Source organism: Vulpes vulpes, chromosome 15 (assembly GCF_048418805.1).
Source record: "Vulpes vulpes isolate BD-2025 chromosome 15, VulVul3, whole genome shotgun sequence".
NCBI lineage: Eukaryota > Metazoa > Chordata > Mammalia > Carnivora > Canidae > Vulpes > Vulpes vulpes.
The window spans coordinates 3,841,654-3,857,662 of record NC_132794.1 but is presented as its reverse complement, the minus strand read 5'-3'; the positions used below and the strand labels follow the sequence as shown (position 1 = coordinate 3,857,662).

The window sequence follows — 16,009 nt, the reverse complement described above, 5'->3', positions numbered from 1 at the left end:
CAAAAGGTCACGCGCATAAGCTGACCCCATTTATGTAACCTCCCTGAAGCGACAATTCAGAGAGGGGGGACTAGAGTCGTGGCTGGTGGGGGTTCGGGTAGGACGGTAGGTGAGGCTGTGAGGGGGCGGGCAGCAGGAGGGACCCCCGTGGGGGTGGTGGGGCCCGCACCTGCACTGTGTCGCCGTCAGCATCCTGGGTGTGACCTCACGCTGGAGCTCTGCACGGTGTCACCAGCCCCGGGGACCCAGGCAGAGGGCACGGGAGATCACGTGGCAGTCTTTCTAATGACTGCAGGGAATCTATGACAATCTCAAACTTCAATTAAAGAAAAGACATGGAAAAAAAAGAAAAAAAAAAGAAAAGACATGGAGGACAGATCGACAGACCCGAAGTGACTGTGAGCCCAGGGCGGGGGTGGAAGCCGAGTGTGCGTGGCCGTCGCTGTGCAGCGGGAAATCCCAAAGCTGGGCGCCTGAGCTCGTTTAAGGAGGCGAGGGGATGCGGACACAGGAACTCAGGGCTGTGGCCAGGGCTGGCTTCCGCGCACAGCCAGCGGGGGCTCCCGGACGGGGACACACGGGGCACATCGGCCCGGGGACGGGGCGCCAGTCTCCAACTCTTCTACAATAAAATTACGTGTACACGGTGCCAACACACACTTGTCCCGTGTCTGTTCATCCATCTGCTTGCGAGTCCTTCTACCCGGCTGGCTTTGGACGCGTGTCCTTTTCTGTGCCTCACCTGACTGGTTGCCCGGGACACGGCCGACCACTGTCCACTCTTGTCCCCGTCCCCCAGTCGCCCTCCCAGGGGGATCCGTCCTCCACCCCACCCTAGTCCCGGCTCCCGTGGGGCACAGCCCCCATCCCTTGTCAGCACTCCCCAGGGGACATTCCCCCAGCAGCCACACCCACGTGCCTCTGAGATGCACCTGCGCTGCAGGTAATGCCCCACGGAGTCCCACACCTTCGCCTGGAGGCCACGAACCACTGAATGTGCAAGAAATGAGCACCTGACCTTTCCCGGCTTCCCTGCCCCACGGGGCCCTCCTGTGTCTCCCACATCTTGGAACGTGGGTGTCAGAGACCTGGGCTCGTCCTGCCCCGGGGTCCCTCCCCATGGCCTCCAGCACCTCCCCTGACCACACCCCCCCTCCCCCTCCCAGATGGCTGCTGGGGCCTCTGGCCTTCCTGCTCCCCGCTGGCCGGCCACCCCATTTCCCACACTGCCAAGGGGGCTGCTTCTGGAAACCGGAACCCAACCGTAGTAGCTGCCAGCCAGAAAGCCGACTGGCTTCCCACCGCCCCCGGGGAAGAAAACTCCAGCCCACCGGCCTCTTCTGCCCACCTGCCCCTCACTGAGCCTCTCGGGCCACAGTGGCCTCCTTTTCGTTCCCAGAAACACCAAGCACCCTCCTGCCTCCGGGCCACCCTCACGCGGTTCCCTCTGCCTGGAACCTCCCTCGGCTCTGCCGCTGGCTAACACCTACTCGTTCTTCACATCTTGGCTTAATTGGCACATCTCTGGGGAGGGGTTTCCTGGTCCACCTGCCCAAATTAAGGCCTTGGAACACTTTCTAAAAGCACCCTGCAATTTTCCTTGACCACGCTTTTGACCACTGTAATCACTTCCGCGTGTTATTTATCTCGTGACCCCACAGGGCCTACAGGGCAAGAGCCGTCAGCCTTGCTGGGCCCGGCAAGGGCCAGGCGTGCAGGGGGTGGGGGGGGGTGACATCTCCTAACAGAGCTGGCCACGTCTCCATGTACGTCCCTGCACTCCCCCTGCTGACCCCTAGTCATGGGCAGAGGTCCCCTCCTGGGGTCCGGCCTGCCTCCCGCACTTTGCTTCTCTGCCCCCCCACCACCCCGTCCTGCTTCCCCGGGAGCCACTCACCCCACATAAGTCCTTCTCTTTCAAGACAGAGCCCAGACTCACCCTCCAGACACCTTCCTCCCCGTCAACCAGTCTCCCTCCCGAAATCCCAAAATGAGGTTGACCCTGCCTATTAAACGGCGATCTCAAGCTGTCATCAATCACAGACGACGTCTGGGTTTTTCTTTTTTACTAGATTTCCAACGGAAGCTCGATCTTGATCTCTCTACTCACTCCCTTTTCAAATTCCTACGCCCTTTGTACGCCACGCTCCACAGACCGTAAGCTTGGGTATCTTTTCACTGGACTCCTCGGTACCTCCGGGTAATTAAGAGTTGGCTAGAAAGCTGGTTCAAAGGCTTCGTTTGTAAAACTTAGGCCAGGAGGTCCAGAAGTTTGCGTAGATTAGCGGTGAGACCTGCGAGAGATTCCTTACATTCCAATCAAGAGACTGTACGTGCTTATCTCACTTCCCCAGTATTTACAGAGCACCTGCTCCGGGCAAGGCTCCAGCACCAGGACTCGGGCTCGGCACCCGCCCCAGGGAGGTCCTTGTCCCGTGTGCCCTCCGCCCTCCAGGGGTAGCAGCTTGGGCCCGGCCTTGCTTTCATGCTCGCCCTCCACTTCCCGGGACGGTGCTTCCACCCCCCCAGGGAAAGCCTACACACTCCCTCTGGGTACAAAGGGGGAAAGGTCTAAGGAAGGTGCACCGGTTCCGCTGCGCTTACTGGGCAGCTGTGCCCCACTGGGGTCAATCCTAAGGTCACAGTCTGTATGGGGCCTTGGCACGGCTGTCGGAAAGCGCCGAGCCATGCGCGTGTCTCCGATGATGGCCCGTGGGTCACCCACCACCCCCGAGCCTGGCCGCCTTGTGCAGGTGGTGAGGGGACCAGGGTTCATTTCCACAGCTACGGTGTTTATCAGCCAGAACTCTGAGATGCGGGGAAGACGTCCCACCACCACCCTCAGCTCAGAAGGCCCAGAAACCTCAGTGGGACGGTTCTGAGCTTCGCAGGCGTGTTCTATCGAAACACAGCATGGTTCTACAGAACACCAGCCTTCGGGGCCTTCTACAACCTGCCGTGAGTCCAGCTGCGACCTGGAGAGGAAAGAAGCAGCCCTTGTGTTCCAGCACAGAGCGCACAATTCAAACATCCTCAGGAAGACACGTCGGTGTAAAGGGGCCTGGGAACGGGAAAGAAATCCAAGCAGATGAGGCGCCTGGGTGGGCTCAGGGGTTGAGCATCTGCCTTCGGCCCAGGGTGTGATCCGCAGGTCCTGGGATCGAGTCCCACATCAGGCTCCCTGCGTGGAGCCTGCTTCTCCCTCTGCCTGTGTGTCTGCCTCTCTCTGTGTCTCTCTGAATAAATACATAAACCTTAAAAAAATATATATATATACACACACATACACACACACACATATCTCCAAGCACTGGGCTCCTCTCTGGACATGGAGCCTACTTAAAAAAATAAATTAAAAAACAAAAAAAAAGAAAAAGAAACCCAAGCAGAGCCTCTGTATGACCTCGACAAAAGGTGTGGATGTTTTTTATAAAGATTATTTCGTGTGACTTTGACTACCGTAGGTCCCTCAGACGGGGGGATCCTACTGCATTTGTCCTTGGGCGTCTGTCTGGCCCATGTCACTAAGCACGGTGTCCGCGAGGTTCCTCCACAGGCCAAGAGGCCCTTCCTCTTCAAGCCTGAACACTCCTCCCTCGGACGGCGCAGACAGGCCGTCCACCCACTGATGGACACTTGCGTTGGCCCCACCGCTTGGCTATTGTGACCGATCCTGCTGTGAACGTGGATGTGCAAGTGTCTCTGCAAGTCCCTGCTTCCACTTCTCTGGGTGCAGACCGAGAGCTGGAATTGCCAGATCGCGTGGTGCCACGTTCCACGTTCTGAGGGGCCCCTCCCCCACGACGGTGCACGAGGCTTCCAGCTGCTCCCCATCCTCCCAACACCCGTTGTTTCGTTCCTTTGCTTTTATAGCCGCCATCCCGGTGAATATGAGGTGGAAAAAGATGATCTCTTAATGTGACCTCCAAAAGCACTGGTTCAGAAAAAGCAACCCGTGTTGAAACATTGCACAATGAACACATCACAATCTTAAAACACAGGCGGCCAAAAATAACTCAAAGAGAGAGGCGTTTGCAGCGGAGGCCGTTGACGTAAGTGTGAAATTAAGATTATCTCTCGCCTGCTGGCCTGGCTGGGCCTTCCCTGCCCCTCCCGGGACCATCGATGTGACAGGGGGACGGGCTCGGGAGCGAGATGACGGTGTCCTGGGGGTCTGTGACTGGCTGGGACGATGTACGAGATCCACCTCAGCAGCACAAGTCTAGGGTGAGCCGCACACGCAATATGCTGGGAGCTGTTTGTGCTACATTTTGAAATAATTATAGAATCGCAGGAAATTGCCGAAAGAGCATAGAGAGGCCCCAGTCACCCTTCACTCAGTTTTCCCCGACGGCTGGATCTTACGTAACCGTGGATAACATCACAATTCCTGGGAGCCCTCGGCGCGCTATCAACACCAGGAAGGTGACCTTGGCGAGTGTGTGTGTGCGTCGCTCGATGTCCTTCTATCACAGGGGCAGATCTGTGCAGCCACCTCCACGGTCAAGATGCAGGAGGAATGTCCCACTCGGAGAAGACCTGGCCGCTGTGGGCCCCTCTGCGGTCACACCCCCTCCCGACCCCCCACTCCTAACCGCCCCCCCTCCCGGCAACCACGCATCCGGTCTCCGTCCCTGTAATGCTCTCGTTTCAAAGATGTCGCATAGATGGAATCGTACGCGATGGGATCTTCGGAGATGGGCTTCCGTGTCACTCAGCAAGATGCCCCTGGGGTCCCTTCAGGTTGTCCCACGGATCCAGGGCAGCCCTTTGCACCGCCGAGTGATGCTCCGCAGTGTGAGCGCTATGCAGCCGGCTGAACCATTCACTCACCGAGGGACCCCTGGGCTTTCCCTCACTTGGGGCTTTTACACATAAAGCTGCAATGAACAAGCGTGCACGGGTTTCCCGTGGACGTAGCTGTCACTTCTCTGGGATGTATGCCCCCCAAGTGCAAGGGGTCCGCCCGGGTCACCTACTAAGTGCATGCTAAGGAGTTGTCACGGCATAGGAGAGGCCCACGCCTCCACGTCCTTGCCGGCATCTGGGGTTGTCACCGGGTTTGATTCCAGCCCCTCTCACAGATGGACACGGGCACCTCACCAGGGTTTCGCCTTGCACTTCCCTAATGGCTAACAATATCGGACACCTTTTCGTGTGCTGGTTTGCAAATCCTCACCAGTAGAGTGTCCCTCGTGTCCTCTGCCCATTTCCTCAGATTTGTCTTTTTTTTTTCCCCCAGTGTGTTCTGAAGTTCCCTGTGTATCCCGATCCTTCATCGGAAACGTGGCTCACAAGCATTTTCTCCCTCCCTTCGGCGCTGCTTTCCAGTCTTCCCAGTGAGGTCTCTGCAGAACGAAGGTTTTTAATTTGATCAAGTCCCACCCACGGATTTTCCCCTCTACGGATTATGCTTTCGGTGTCCTGTCCCGTGACCGGTGCGCCAAGCCCTAACTCCCCAAGTGTCCTCCTAGGTTTCATAGGAGAGTCTTGTACATTGACGTGTATTTCCCGTTTGAGTTAATGTTTGTGTAAGACGTGAGGTCAAGGTTCATCCCTGCCTACAGATGAGCAACTGTGTCAGCATCACCGAGCTGCTTTTGTGCGTCTGCCCCCAAACCAGCTCGCCCTGCATCTGGGTTCTCTTGGCGGGGATCCGTCCCCCATCCCCCGGCCAGCCCCACTCACGGTGGAGAGCACTCAATACCGTCTTAATTACCATAGTTTTGGAATAAATCTTCCAACTCGGGGGAGCACTTCCCTTTACTTTATTCTTCTTCAAAATGGTTTAAGCCATACTTGTTCCTTTACTCTCTACATAAATTCTAGAACAATCCCACCTCCGTCTACATGAAATCTTGCTGGAATTCACGCATGTAAATTTTGGTTACGCTTCAGTTAATATATCCCAAATATTATCATTTCAATATGATACAAAAAAAATTAATGAATTTTTTTCATACGTATACGCTTTCCTCACTCAGATCAGCCGTATCAAGCGCTCAGCCCTGGTCTGGAGGCTCAGGGACTTTTTTTTTTGAGCAAGGACATTTTCCTACATTTCCTACACTTGCTACACGTGCCGTGAAAATATTAAAAGCATTATGAGAAAAAAAAATCATGAGAAGGAAAGAGCAAACAGATGAGAGCTATCTTGACAAACGTGTGCTGCTAGAAAAGTTCCTGAAAAGATGGTCTGGGCGGGACCCCAGGGAAGTAAAGTAGCAGGTGGACAGAGCAGAATTTGTGAGATTCCCATCCTGAGGTCCTGATTCACAATGGCACAGTAAAAAGGCCCTGAGAAGTCCTGCAATTTAAAAAAAAAAAATCTCCTGGAATGTGTTTTTGATGCAGCTGTGCTTGAACTTACTTGGACGAGGACACTCGTGCACACGCTGTTTCACATGCTGGAGAACCTCAGCCCAGGGCACAGACTGAGTGCATCAGGGCAAGGCAAGGGCCTGGTCCTGCTGCAGGGCACCCGGGTGCGAGTCTGGCTCCGCCCTGTTCTGGATGTTAGACACCCCCGTATTAGTTACTTCCTCTCCGTGGGCTTCCGCGCGGCGTGTGTGCACCCGAGCACTGTTTATAAAGCCCCAGGCTGCCGTGCAATGCCACACCCCCTCTCCCTGAGCACTGAGAGCACCATGAGCACGGAGTTTGAGCGTGACAGGCGGCTGCGCCCGGCCTGGGCCTCAGTGACCACGTGGGGACCATCCCACGGCCTGGAGACTAGCTTCCGAGAGGCACTTCATCCACCCCGCTGGTTCTCGCTCCAGACTCTGCAGGCTGATAGATGCTCGTGGAAGCAGACACGGGAAGCCGGGTCTAAGTGGGATGGACACAGAACACGGGCCTCTGCCGCGGGCACACATGACCAGGTCAGCAGCTTCCTAACTTAGGGACGGCCTCAGCTCCCCGACAGGTACGTTTCCAGACCCAGGGCCCGGGGGGCAGGAGGGCCCCTGGGGGACGCAGCACATACCCACATGACCTTCGGGAAGGAAACTGGCCCCAGCCCCCAGCTCAAGCCACCTCTCCGGGCAGGGCCCTTGGATGACAGAGCAGCAGGACCTCTTACTCCCTCTTCTTTCTCTTTTTCATCTCAGGTCATTTCCTCTCTAATTAGAGGGAACAGCTACAGGGGCACCTGGGTGGTGCCGTCAGCTGGGCGTCCGACTCTTGACCTGGGCTCAGGTCATGATCTCAGGGTGTTGGGACTGAGCCCTGCACTGGGCTCCGTGCTCGGCGGGGAGTCTGCTAGAGATCCTCTCCCTCCCTCTGCCCTCCTGCCCCTGCTCGCTCTCTCTTGAATAAATAAAGAAATCTTTAAAAAAATAAAAGTGAATAGCCACAAACCAGACACGCACCGTGAAAGCCAAAAGGCAGCCCCTCTACCTCCCTGGTTTCCTATCTGGCCTCCCCGGGGGCCTCTCTCTAGTCTGCATCTTTCTGCTTCCACGACTGGTGAGCACAGGCTCCCACTGGGACCCCCCCGGTGGCTCCCCTCTGGGGGCTGCACCCTTCATGCTTGTGATGAATAGAGACGAATAGACAACTTGCCCACTGTCTCCCCCTGCCCGGCTTCCCCCAACGTAGATTTGGTTCAATCAGCAGATCCGATATCATGACTCTGAAAACACTACGGCCTGCTTGCTCGATCAAATTTATTATTGATACATTTCTAGTAAGACCTGTTAAAGGGTAATGATTTATTTTTTCTTATTAGTGCTTATTTCCTGCACATACTTTGTTGCTGGCTGTGTATATTAGATTTCGTTGTGTGATGTTGCATAGGGTAGGTCACGTTGGTTGTGTGTGGCCCTGGCGCAGTGAACAACCTTCGCGGAGGTGTGGGTTGTTTCGTGTAGGTCTCGTCTGGTTAGTCGACCTTTGTGTATCGTTTCGTGTCGACTTGGTGTGTGCGTAGATTCTGCTGCGTGCGTTGTTTCGTAGGTCCTGTTGCTGTTTATGTGCAGCTCTTGTCGTGGGATGTTTGCGGAGAGCTTGGGTTTGCAGATTTTGTGGACTTGTTTCACGGCGGTCTTACGTTGTTGTCGGTGCAGGCCTTGTGCGTGTTGGAGAGTAGATCGTGTTGTACTGTCTGTGTCTGCGTCTCTGTCGTGTGTGCATGTGCAGACGCTGTTGGTGGCGGATGTGGCAGTGTTAGGGTGACGTGCCCACGGCTACCTCTTCCCACATCCCGTAACCGCTCCTCCTCATGGTCTGTCTGCCCCACGGCCCTCCCGAGCCTGCCCTGGAGGCCTGACCTAGGCGCCCAGACTCCTGACTCCTGAGTGCCCTGGCCTCCATCCTGGGTCCACTCTCAATCAGGGGGCCCAGTGCCCTATGGTTTCCTCGGAGGGGTGCACAGAGGCACGTCTTTGGAGAAGACTTGCTGTGTTTGCAGACGTCTTTATTGGAGTCTCTGAATGGTTTGCAGGGCACACGGTCATGTTCACCCAGACCGAGAAGGCAGGACGCCACAGTCCCCCCCAGTGTCTAGCATTGCAGGGGAGGGCCGTCACCATCCTCGCTGGCGAGCCTCTGTCTGGGACTCCCTGCCTCCAGAAGCTTTCAGATCTTCTGTCTCCCTCTGTGTCCTCACACGTCCTCGACCTGCTTCAACCTGCTTCGGGGTTGAGCACTGCTGGGGCCCCCCTCCCACCTGCAGATTTTCTTGTGTTACTTCTTTTAGAGTTTCTCCTGCTTTCTCTTCCTGAACCCCTTTGTTTCACCAAAGATCACTTCCGTACCTCTGATGTTTCACGTCTGGTACTTTAAGAGGGTTGCTGAGTGATGATGGGGGACAGTGGTCTGCAGCCTGCCACCCTGAAAATGGCGCAAACCGAGGTCGTATGGACTTCCTCGTGCCGGTGAGAGCCCCACCTGACCGCTGTCTTTCTGCACACACACATTTATACAGGGGAGGGTGAGGCCTGCTTCTTAATAATGGGCCTTGCGGGACACTTTCAAACTGGGCCCCCTTGAGAGCTCCGGTGACGGGAAGACCCTCACACGTTCTCAGCAGAAACAGGGAGAGCTCCGTGGCCAGAACGCAGTCCAGGGAAGTCAGGGGTGCTGGGGGGGGAGGGACCCCAAGGGACGAGCAGAGACCGAGAACACAGGATCAACTAACAGGACAGAAGAGGCCGCTGGAGCCAGGGTCCCGTCACCCCCTGGGCCTACGTGGTGCCAAAGTCACACCTACGTTTGTGGTCACAATCAAAGGCAAACTTCCTATGCAACTACTTGGCACATTCGTCCTCAAACTTACAAAAGGTGAACCACACGGATGGCTCCTTCTCTAAGGTTCGGGTTCCCCTCCCCGGAGCATGGGAAGTGACAGCCCCGCCACAGCATCTCGAGCATTATCCTCGCATGGAGCGTGACTTAAGGACACCCCGACTCTCAAAGAGTTTGCCTCCCGCGGCACCAAGGGCAGAAGGCCGTTTGGTACCGGGGTTCTGCTGATACTGGCAACCCATCAAGGCTCGCAGGTCTGAGCTGGAGACACCGATCATGCCCAAGACCGAGAACAAGCCCAGTGGAGCCAGCGACATGCGGCACAGACCCGGCAAAGAAGGGCGTCATCTCGGAGAGCGCCAAGTTTCAGTTGTATGTGAGTCTGTGGAACTGCAAGCCTGCAGGCTCGGGAAGGCTCGGGGGAGGGCCCAGAGTTGGGTTTCTGTGGATTTTATTAGGATGAGAGGCCTCAGCCGGGCCCGCGCTGTGACCCCGAACTGCCCCCCGGCACCCCTCCAAGGGCTCCTCTGCGCCCCACATCATCCACGGCCAGTTTCCTGCCTCCGTGGCCCCTTCTCCTGGTTTCCTGTTCTGGAAATGCCCTCCCTGCATCTGTCAAAGTCCTACCCAGTCCTTAGGACCTCATCTAAGTGGCCCCTCCTGGGCAGTGCACTCCTGCCCTGCCCCACATGGGCAGGCCACGCCCACTTTCCCCTGGGGGGTCGGGTGCCACCCGCAGCCTCCTCAGTACACACCTCTAGCCTGGGAATGTTCACGTCAGCCTCAGCCCAAGCCCATGCGTTAAAGCAAACAGGAATGTTTTCCTTAACGTCACCTCCCCCATGGTTCTAGATCCCCGGTTCTTTCTATTGCAAAAGAACTGGCTTCCTCACCTCCTGCTCCCTCTTGCCTGGGAGGATGGGCCCCGGGGCTCCACCCAAGCACTGTCACCTCCCATGTCACCTCCCAGCCCGTGGAGCCAGCCCTCCATCAGCACTAGGCACCAGGTGGCACTCTGCAGGAGGCCCTCTGCCCCACCCCCGGGTCTCTCTGGGGGCTCCTTCCCAGCTTCTCTCCTGTCCAAAGCCACCCCCGGGGGAGGGGTGACCCAGGCTGCCCGGGGTCCTCTCTCCCTCTGGACGTGGCACCTGCGCCCACAGTCACCTCCCATCCCCGTGTCCCCAGTGCGGCCCTCGGGCCTGACCCCACCTGATGCCTGGCTCCAGGCTGACATTCCCTGCACTGGGGCCGACAGCTCAGACTGCTCGTCCTTAGTCTTAACAGCTGCGAGGGACGTAATTTCCAGCATATTATAAATATTGGCTTCTTAAAATAAAACCGTTAGGTCACTCTTCTAAACACGTCTATTGGAATCGAGCACAGCAGTGTGATATCTGGTGCCATCTGTTCGCAAGGCAGAGGAGCGAGCTCCCCCTCCACGGTCAGGAAATTCGGGGCGCGTCTCTGCCTGGGATCTCCAGCCCCCTCCCTGCGGACACCCTAAACCCTCTGCTCCGTGTTCGTGCCCGAAATGACTCTACTGCCCACCCTGCAAAGACGCGCGTCCATGTACGCCCATAAATCAAATTAGTCTTGATTTTCTGTGACCAGAGCGCGTGAGAATTCCTTCCGGGTTGAGTTAGCGCTGCGATAATTGGAACCCCACTGATCCCAACAAAACGCCAGCGCACGGCTCGATCAAGGGCCACCTAGCACAGAAGCCGCGCTGGCTGGGGCGGGAGGCCTCTCCGGGCGCTTCACCTGTCAGCAGACCTCCAGCCTCTTCCTGTTCGTTCCTCTGAACGTGAGCGTGAGCGCGGGAAGCCTCGTTCTGCAGACGAGTGACGAGATCGATCAGCAGCCTCTCCTGCGGCCACTAATCAGCGACCCCCGTGACCACCCACGGGTCCCCACCCCGCCTGTCCGGGCTAAGCCTGAGGTCTCCTACCTGCAGAGAAGCCACTCCCCCCGAAACCCACCTATCTGCGGGCATTCTGAGGTTCTGCACCCCAGGGCCACCGCCCACCCCAAGCCTGGAGATGGGGGTTGCTCTCTGCTGGACCCTTCCTCGGATCGGAGTGCATAGGGAAGGCGAGGACCCAGACGCCAGGCCCCCAGCAGGGGTCTCTCCCACCCCAGCAGCGGGGAGGCAGTCTGAAGATGCTGCTGCCTGCAGGGTCCTGACTCCCCCCGGTCACCACTCCCGCCTCCCCAGTCCGCACACACCTGTCACCTGCACCTGCTGTCCCCCACTGCACATTTCCCAACCAAACTGGTAGCAGGGCCTCCCGGCTCTGGGGATATACACTTTGTCCTCTTGCCTCCACCCTGTGTGTAATGGAATCTTGTCAGGCTTGGATTCCCCATGTGGCAACCACAGGGTCGTGTCCCACCCCTGCCCAAAGCCCCCTGTGGCACCCAGTGGCGCTCAGGATAAACTCGGGAACCACGGACAGTGTGTGCTGCCCTCCTGCACCCTCCCCACTGGGTCACACTCCCTTTCTCATCCTTGGGTATGCAAAGCTTCTTTTGCCCCAGGGCCTTTGCACTTGCTGCTCCTCTGCCTGTGACAGACTCACCCCTGCGCTGGTCTCAGCCCAGAGGTCCCCGGCTCTGTCCCCCTAACTGAATTCTACTGTTTCTTGTTAACGTCCCCCCCACTCCTGCCCTGCCACCCTCCCTCCAGAACATCATTAGGTCCAAGAGGCAGGGTCTTCTCTCTCGTTCCGTGCAGCGCACAGCACATGATAGGTCCACACTGAATAAATATTTGCCGGATGAATGGCCAAAGGGAGGAAAACACACACCCCTGAAGTGCTTGAGGTGAGCTGGGCAGCCACCACCCACCCGTCACGCACGTGCAAAGGAGACCGTGTCAGTCGTTGCTTGACAAACCTGCCCTCTGAAATCACGTGGACCAGAAACGTACCTTAAATCTCCCCTAAAGTCTGCGAAATGGGAGGCGCGTTCTCTTCCTTGGCTTTCTCCCCAGATAACGATATCAAAAGAATAATAACGAGGGAGGTACTCGCGGAGGCAAACAGAGATCTTTCCCAACTCTGATGACCCAGCCTTGTCACTGGGGGTTAATTTTTTTTTCTTGTGGTTAATATATGTACCTTCTAGGGGGTAAAAAAAAAAAAAAAAATCACCTTCCTTTGTGCTTCCACAACAAGACACAACCTTGTAGTATCGGGAACTTTTTCTCCTTTTTGCAAAAGTAGGAGTCGGAGATGTCACCAGGGGGGAAACTCCGTAAAGGAGAAATGTGGCTGGCTTCTCCCTTCCAAACCCCAAACTATAGGTCTCCGGCTGAACCACTGGCCATAAAGGCTGGTGATGTCAGGGAAATGCAGAGGAGCCCCGTGGAGCTGGGAAAACGTGGACAATGGGAAACCCTACAGATCTGACACAAAGTATCACTGGGGGGAGCGGGGGGGCTGCGGGGGGGGGCAGCTGTCCCCCCGCTGCCCTTTGAGGCTATCTCAGGGCCAGCGGCTGCTCCACGCTTTCATCCTGGGCAATACGACCTGGAACCGCCCCGGCTTCTCCGGACGTCTCCAGTGAATCTGGATTTTTAGGAAAGTGGCTTATGCAGACGGGGTGGCGCGCCGGCAGCCGTGCGTGCACCGAGGGGCCGCGTGCACGCGAGGTCCCACCTGCCCCTCCGCTGGCAGCGCCCCGGGGCGGGGCGGGGAGGTCGGGGAGGTCCGGGAGGTCCGGGAGGTCCGGGAGCCCCGGGCCGGGGGCTTCCGCAGGGTGGGCGCGTGCAGGGCGCTCCGGGGGTGTCCGCACGGCGACCCCGCCGCGCACCCGGCGAGCACCTCCACCTGCGCGCCCCGTGTCACCTGTCCCCGCCCCCCCCCCCGCGGGTCTGCAGACGCGGGCGCAGGGGGAGCCTCGGACGCCCCGCGCCGCTGACATCCCGCCGGGCGGGGGCGAGGGCGAGGGCGGCCGGGGGCGGGGACCGCGGGCCGGGGCCGGGGCCGGGGCCGGGGCCGGGGGCGGGGGCGGGGGAGCCCCGCGCCGCACCCCCGGGCGAGCGCGGCCCCGGGCGGGGCGGGGCGGGGCGGGGGCGGCGGCGGCGGCGGCCGGAGGCGGCGGGCCCGGAGCGCGGGGCGCGGGGCGCGGGGCGGCGGCGCGCAGGGCGATCCCGGAGCGGCTCCGGGAAATCCAGCCGGGTTTTGACTCCGATCGCCCACGGAGCCCGCAGCCGGCGAATGTAACAAAGAACAGGCGGCATGGCGGCTGGACCGGGGCGGGCGGCGGGCGGGCGGGGCCGGGCGCGGGGCGCGGGGCCGGGCGCGGGGCGCGGGCGCGGGCCGGGCGGGGCGGGGGCGGCGCGCGGGGGCGGCGGCGGGCGCGGGGCCCCGGGCTTTACCTGCCTGTGGAATGTGCAGAGCGGGCTCGGATCCGGACTCCGGGTTGCGATCCGCTCCGGAAACTGCGCAGCACCGGAAGCCGGGGGGCGGCGGCGGGGCATGCTGGGAGTTGTAGTCCGCGGGAGAGGCGCCGGCGCGGGCGGAGCGGGCGGAGCGGGCGGCGCGGACCCGCAGCAGCAAGCAAGGTCGCGGGCGGTGTGGACGGGGAGCGGGAGGGCGGGTGCTGTGGACCCGGGAGCGGGCGGCGTGGACGGGAACGGCGGGGCGCGGGCGGCGTGGACTCGCAACAGCAAGCGAGGTCGCAGGCGGTGTGGACGGGGAATGAGAAAGGCCGCGCGGACAGGGGACGGGACAGTGGGTGGTGTGGACCCGGGAGCGGGCGGCGTGGACCTGCAGCAAGCGGGTCGCGGGCGGTGTGGACGGGGAGCGGGAGGGCAGGTGGTGTGGACCCGGGAGCGGGCGGCGTGGACTCGCAACAGCAAGCAAGGTCTCAGTCGGTGTGGACGGGGAGTGAGAAAGGCCGTGTGGATGGGAGAGCGGGTGCTGGGGACCCGGGAGCCGGCGGCATGGACAGTAGAGTGGCGAGGGTGGTTGGGAGAGCAGAGGGCAAGGGCAGTGTAGACGGGGTGGGAGAGTGAGCGGTGTGGAACCGGGAGCGGGTGATGTGGATCGGATAGTGGAAGGGCGGGTGCTGTGGACCCGGGAGCGGGCGGCGTGGGCCTGCAGCAAGCAGGTCGCAGGCGGTGTGGACGGAAAGTGAGAAAAGCCATGCGGACAGGGGACGGGCCAGCGGGTGGTGTGGACCTGAGAGCGGGAGGCATGAACCTGCAGCAAGCAGGTCGCAGGAGGTGTGGACTGGGAGTGAGAAAGGCCGTGTGGATGGGAGACCAGGTGCTGGGGACCCGGGAGCGGGCAGCGTGGGCCTGCAGCAAGCGGGTTGCGGGCGGTGTGGACAGGAGCGGGAGGGCGGGTGCTGTGGACCCAGCAGCGGGTGGCGTGGACCTGCAGCAAGTGGGTCGCAGGCCGTGTGGACGGGAAGTGAGAAAAGCCTGCGGACAGGGGACAGGAGAGCGGGTGGTGTGGACCTGGGAGCGGGAGGCGTGAACCTGCAGCAAGCAGGTCGCAGGAGGTGTGGACAGGGAGTGAGAAAGGCCGTGTGGATGGGAGAGCGGGTGCTGGGGACCCAGGAGCCGGCGGCATGGACAGTAGAGTGGCGAGGGTGGTTGGGAGAGCAGAGGGCAAGGGCAGTGTAGACGGGGTGGGAGAGTGAGCGGTGTGGAACCGGGAGTGGGTGATGTGGATCGGATAGTGGAAGGGCGGGCGGTGTGGACAGGAGAGCAGCGGGCTGCAGATCCTGACTGGCCTGGGAGCCGCGGGGCTGGCTCTGCCGCCCCATCCTCGTGTGCCCCATCTTTGACCTCGAGGCTTGTCCGGTCCTGCGACCTGGCAGCCAAGGCCCCAGCAGCACCCCCCCCCCCCCGGGCCCTGTAAGTTTCTTCTGGGGGCCGCTGGAGCCCCACGTTCCCTTGCAAGTGGGGTGGAGGGCGGTCAGAGCAGGCTGAGGTTTGCTGCCAGGTCATGGGTGCTTCTGAACGCAGGGGATGGGGTGCTGCCTTCCTCTTAGTCCTCTGGGAACGCGCACAGGTGACTTAGCAGCCCGGAGAGGCTCGGCAGCAGACAGGGGCGGGCATCTGGACCCATCCGGGCAGGTGGGCTCCTGAAATCCACACCTGGACCAGAGCGAGGCTGCCATGTGGAAAGTTCCAGAAAAGCATCGCCCCGGTCAGGGCGGCTCTGAAGGCCAGGCTGCTCCCTGGAGGTGTCTCTGCCCCTCCCACACCCCAGGTCCTGGTGGCCTGTGTGGCCTCTTGACCCCCTACGTCAAATGTACCTGAGCCCACAAACTTACAAATAGAAGGGGCTAGAGGGGTCCTTTAGTCTGGGGGGTAGGGCCGGAGAACTGTTCTCTTTGTTCTGCTGTTCTGTTTTCTTTCCTAAGGTTCTCCAGCCGCATCTTTTCAGCATTCAGGCAGAAAGCTCCCCCACTGAAGTCCAAGAGGGGATGCACTGACGGGAAGTGATTGGAAATTGATGTCAGAAAGGACTCATATCCTTCCTACAGGGGAAGCTCCTAGGAATCAAGAGGAAAAAGTTAGAGAACCGCATAGAAAATGGAAAGTCCCCAGTAAGGGAAAGACAAGGGCTTTTAAGCATAAGCAAAGCTACTCAGCTATATATGGTCATGAGAGAAAAAGCAAAATTGCAATGCAGTCGTCTTTACCTGCTACATTAGCAAAGTTTTTTTTTTTTTTAAGCTTAATAGCATTATTTTGAAGATTGTAGAAAATAAGCTCTTTCATCCTTTCCTGGTGGGAGAATAA

General features: G+C 59.2%; 1 protein-coding gene across 2 annotated transcripts in view; it reads right to left on the bottom strand.

Moving 5' to 3' along the window:
• The window catches only part of PRDM15 (PR/SET domain 15), a 65,530-nt gene extending 51,820 nt beyond the window's left edge, over positions 1 to 13,710 (bottom strand). The window contains exon 1 of one of the 2 annotated variants that reach the window (XM_072739959.1): positions 13,628 to 13,710. The gene's annotated coding sequence lies outside the window, so the exon portion shown is untranslated. The remainder of the gene's footprint in view (positions 1 to 13,627) is intronic. The other variant, XM_072739958.1, reaches the window with a different exon arrangement.
• Between the last annotated feature and the right edge of the window lie 2,299 nt (positions 13,711 to 16,009).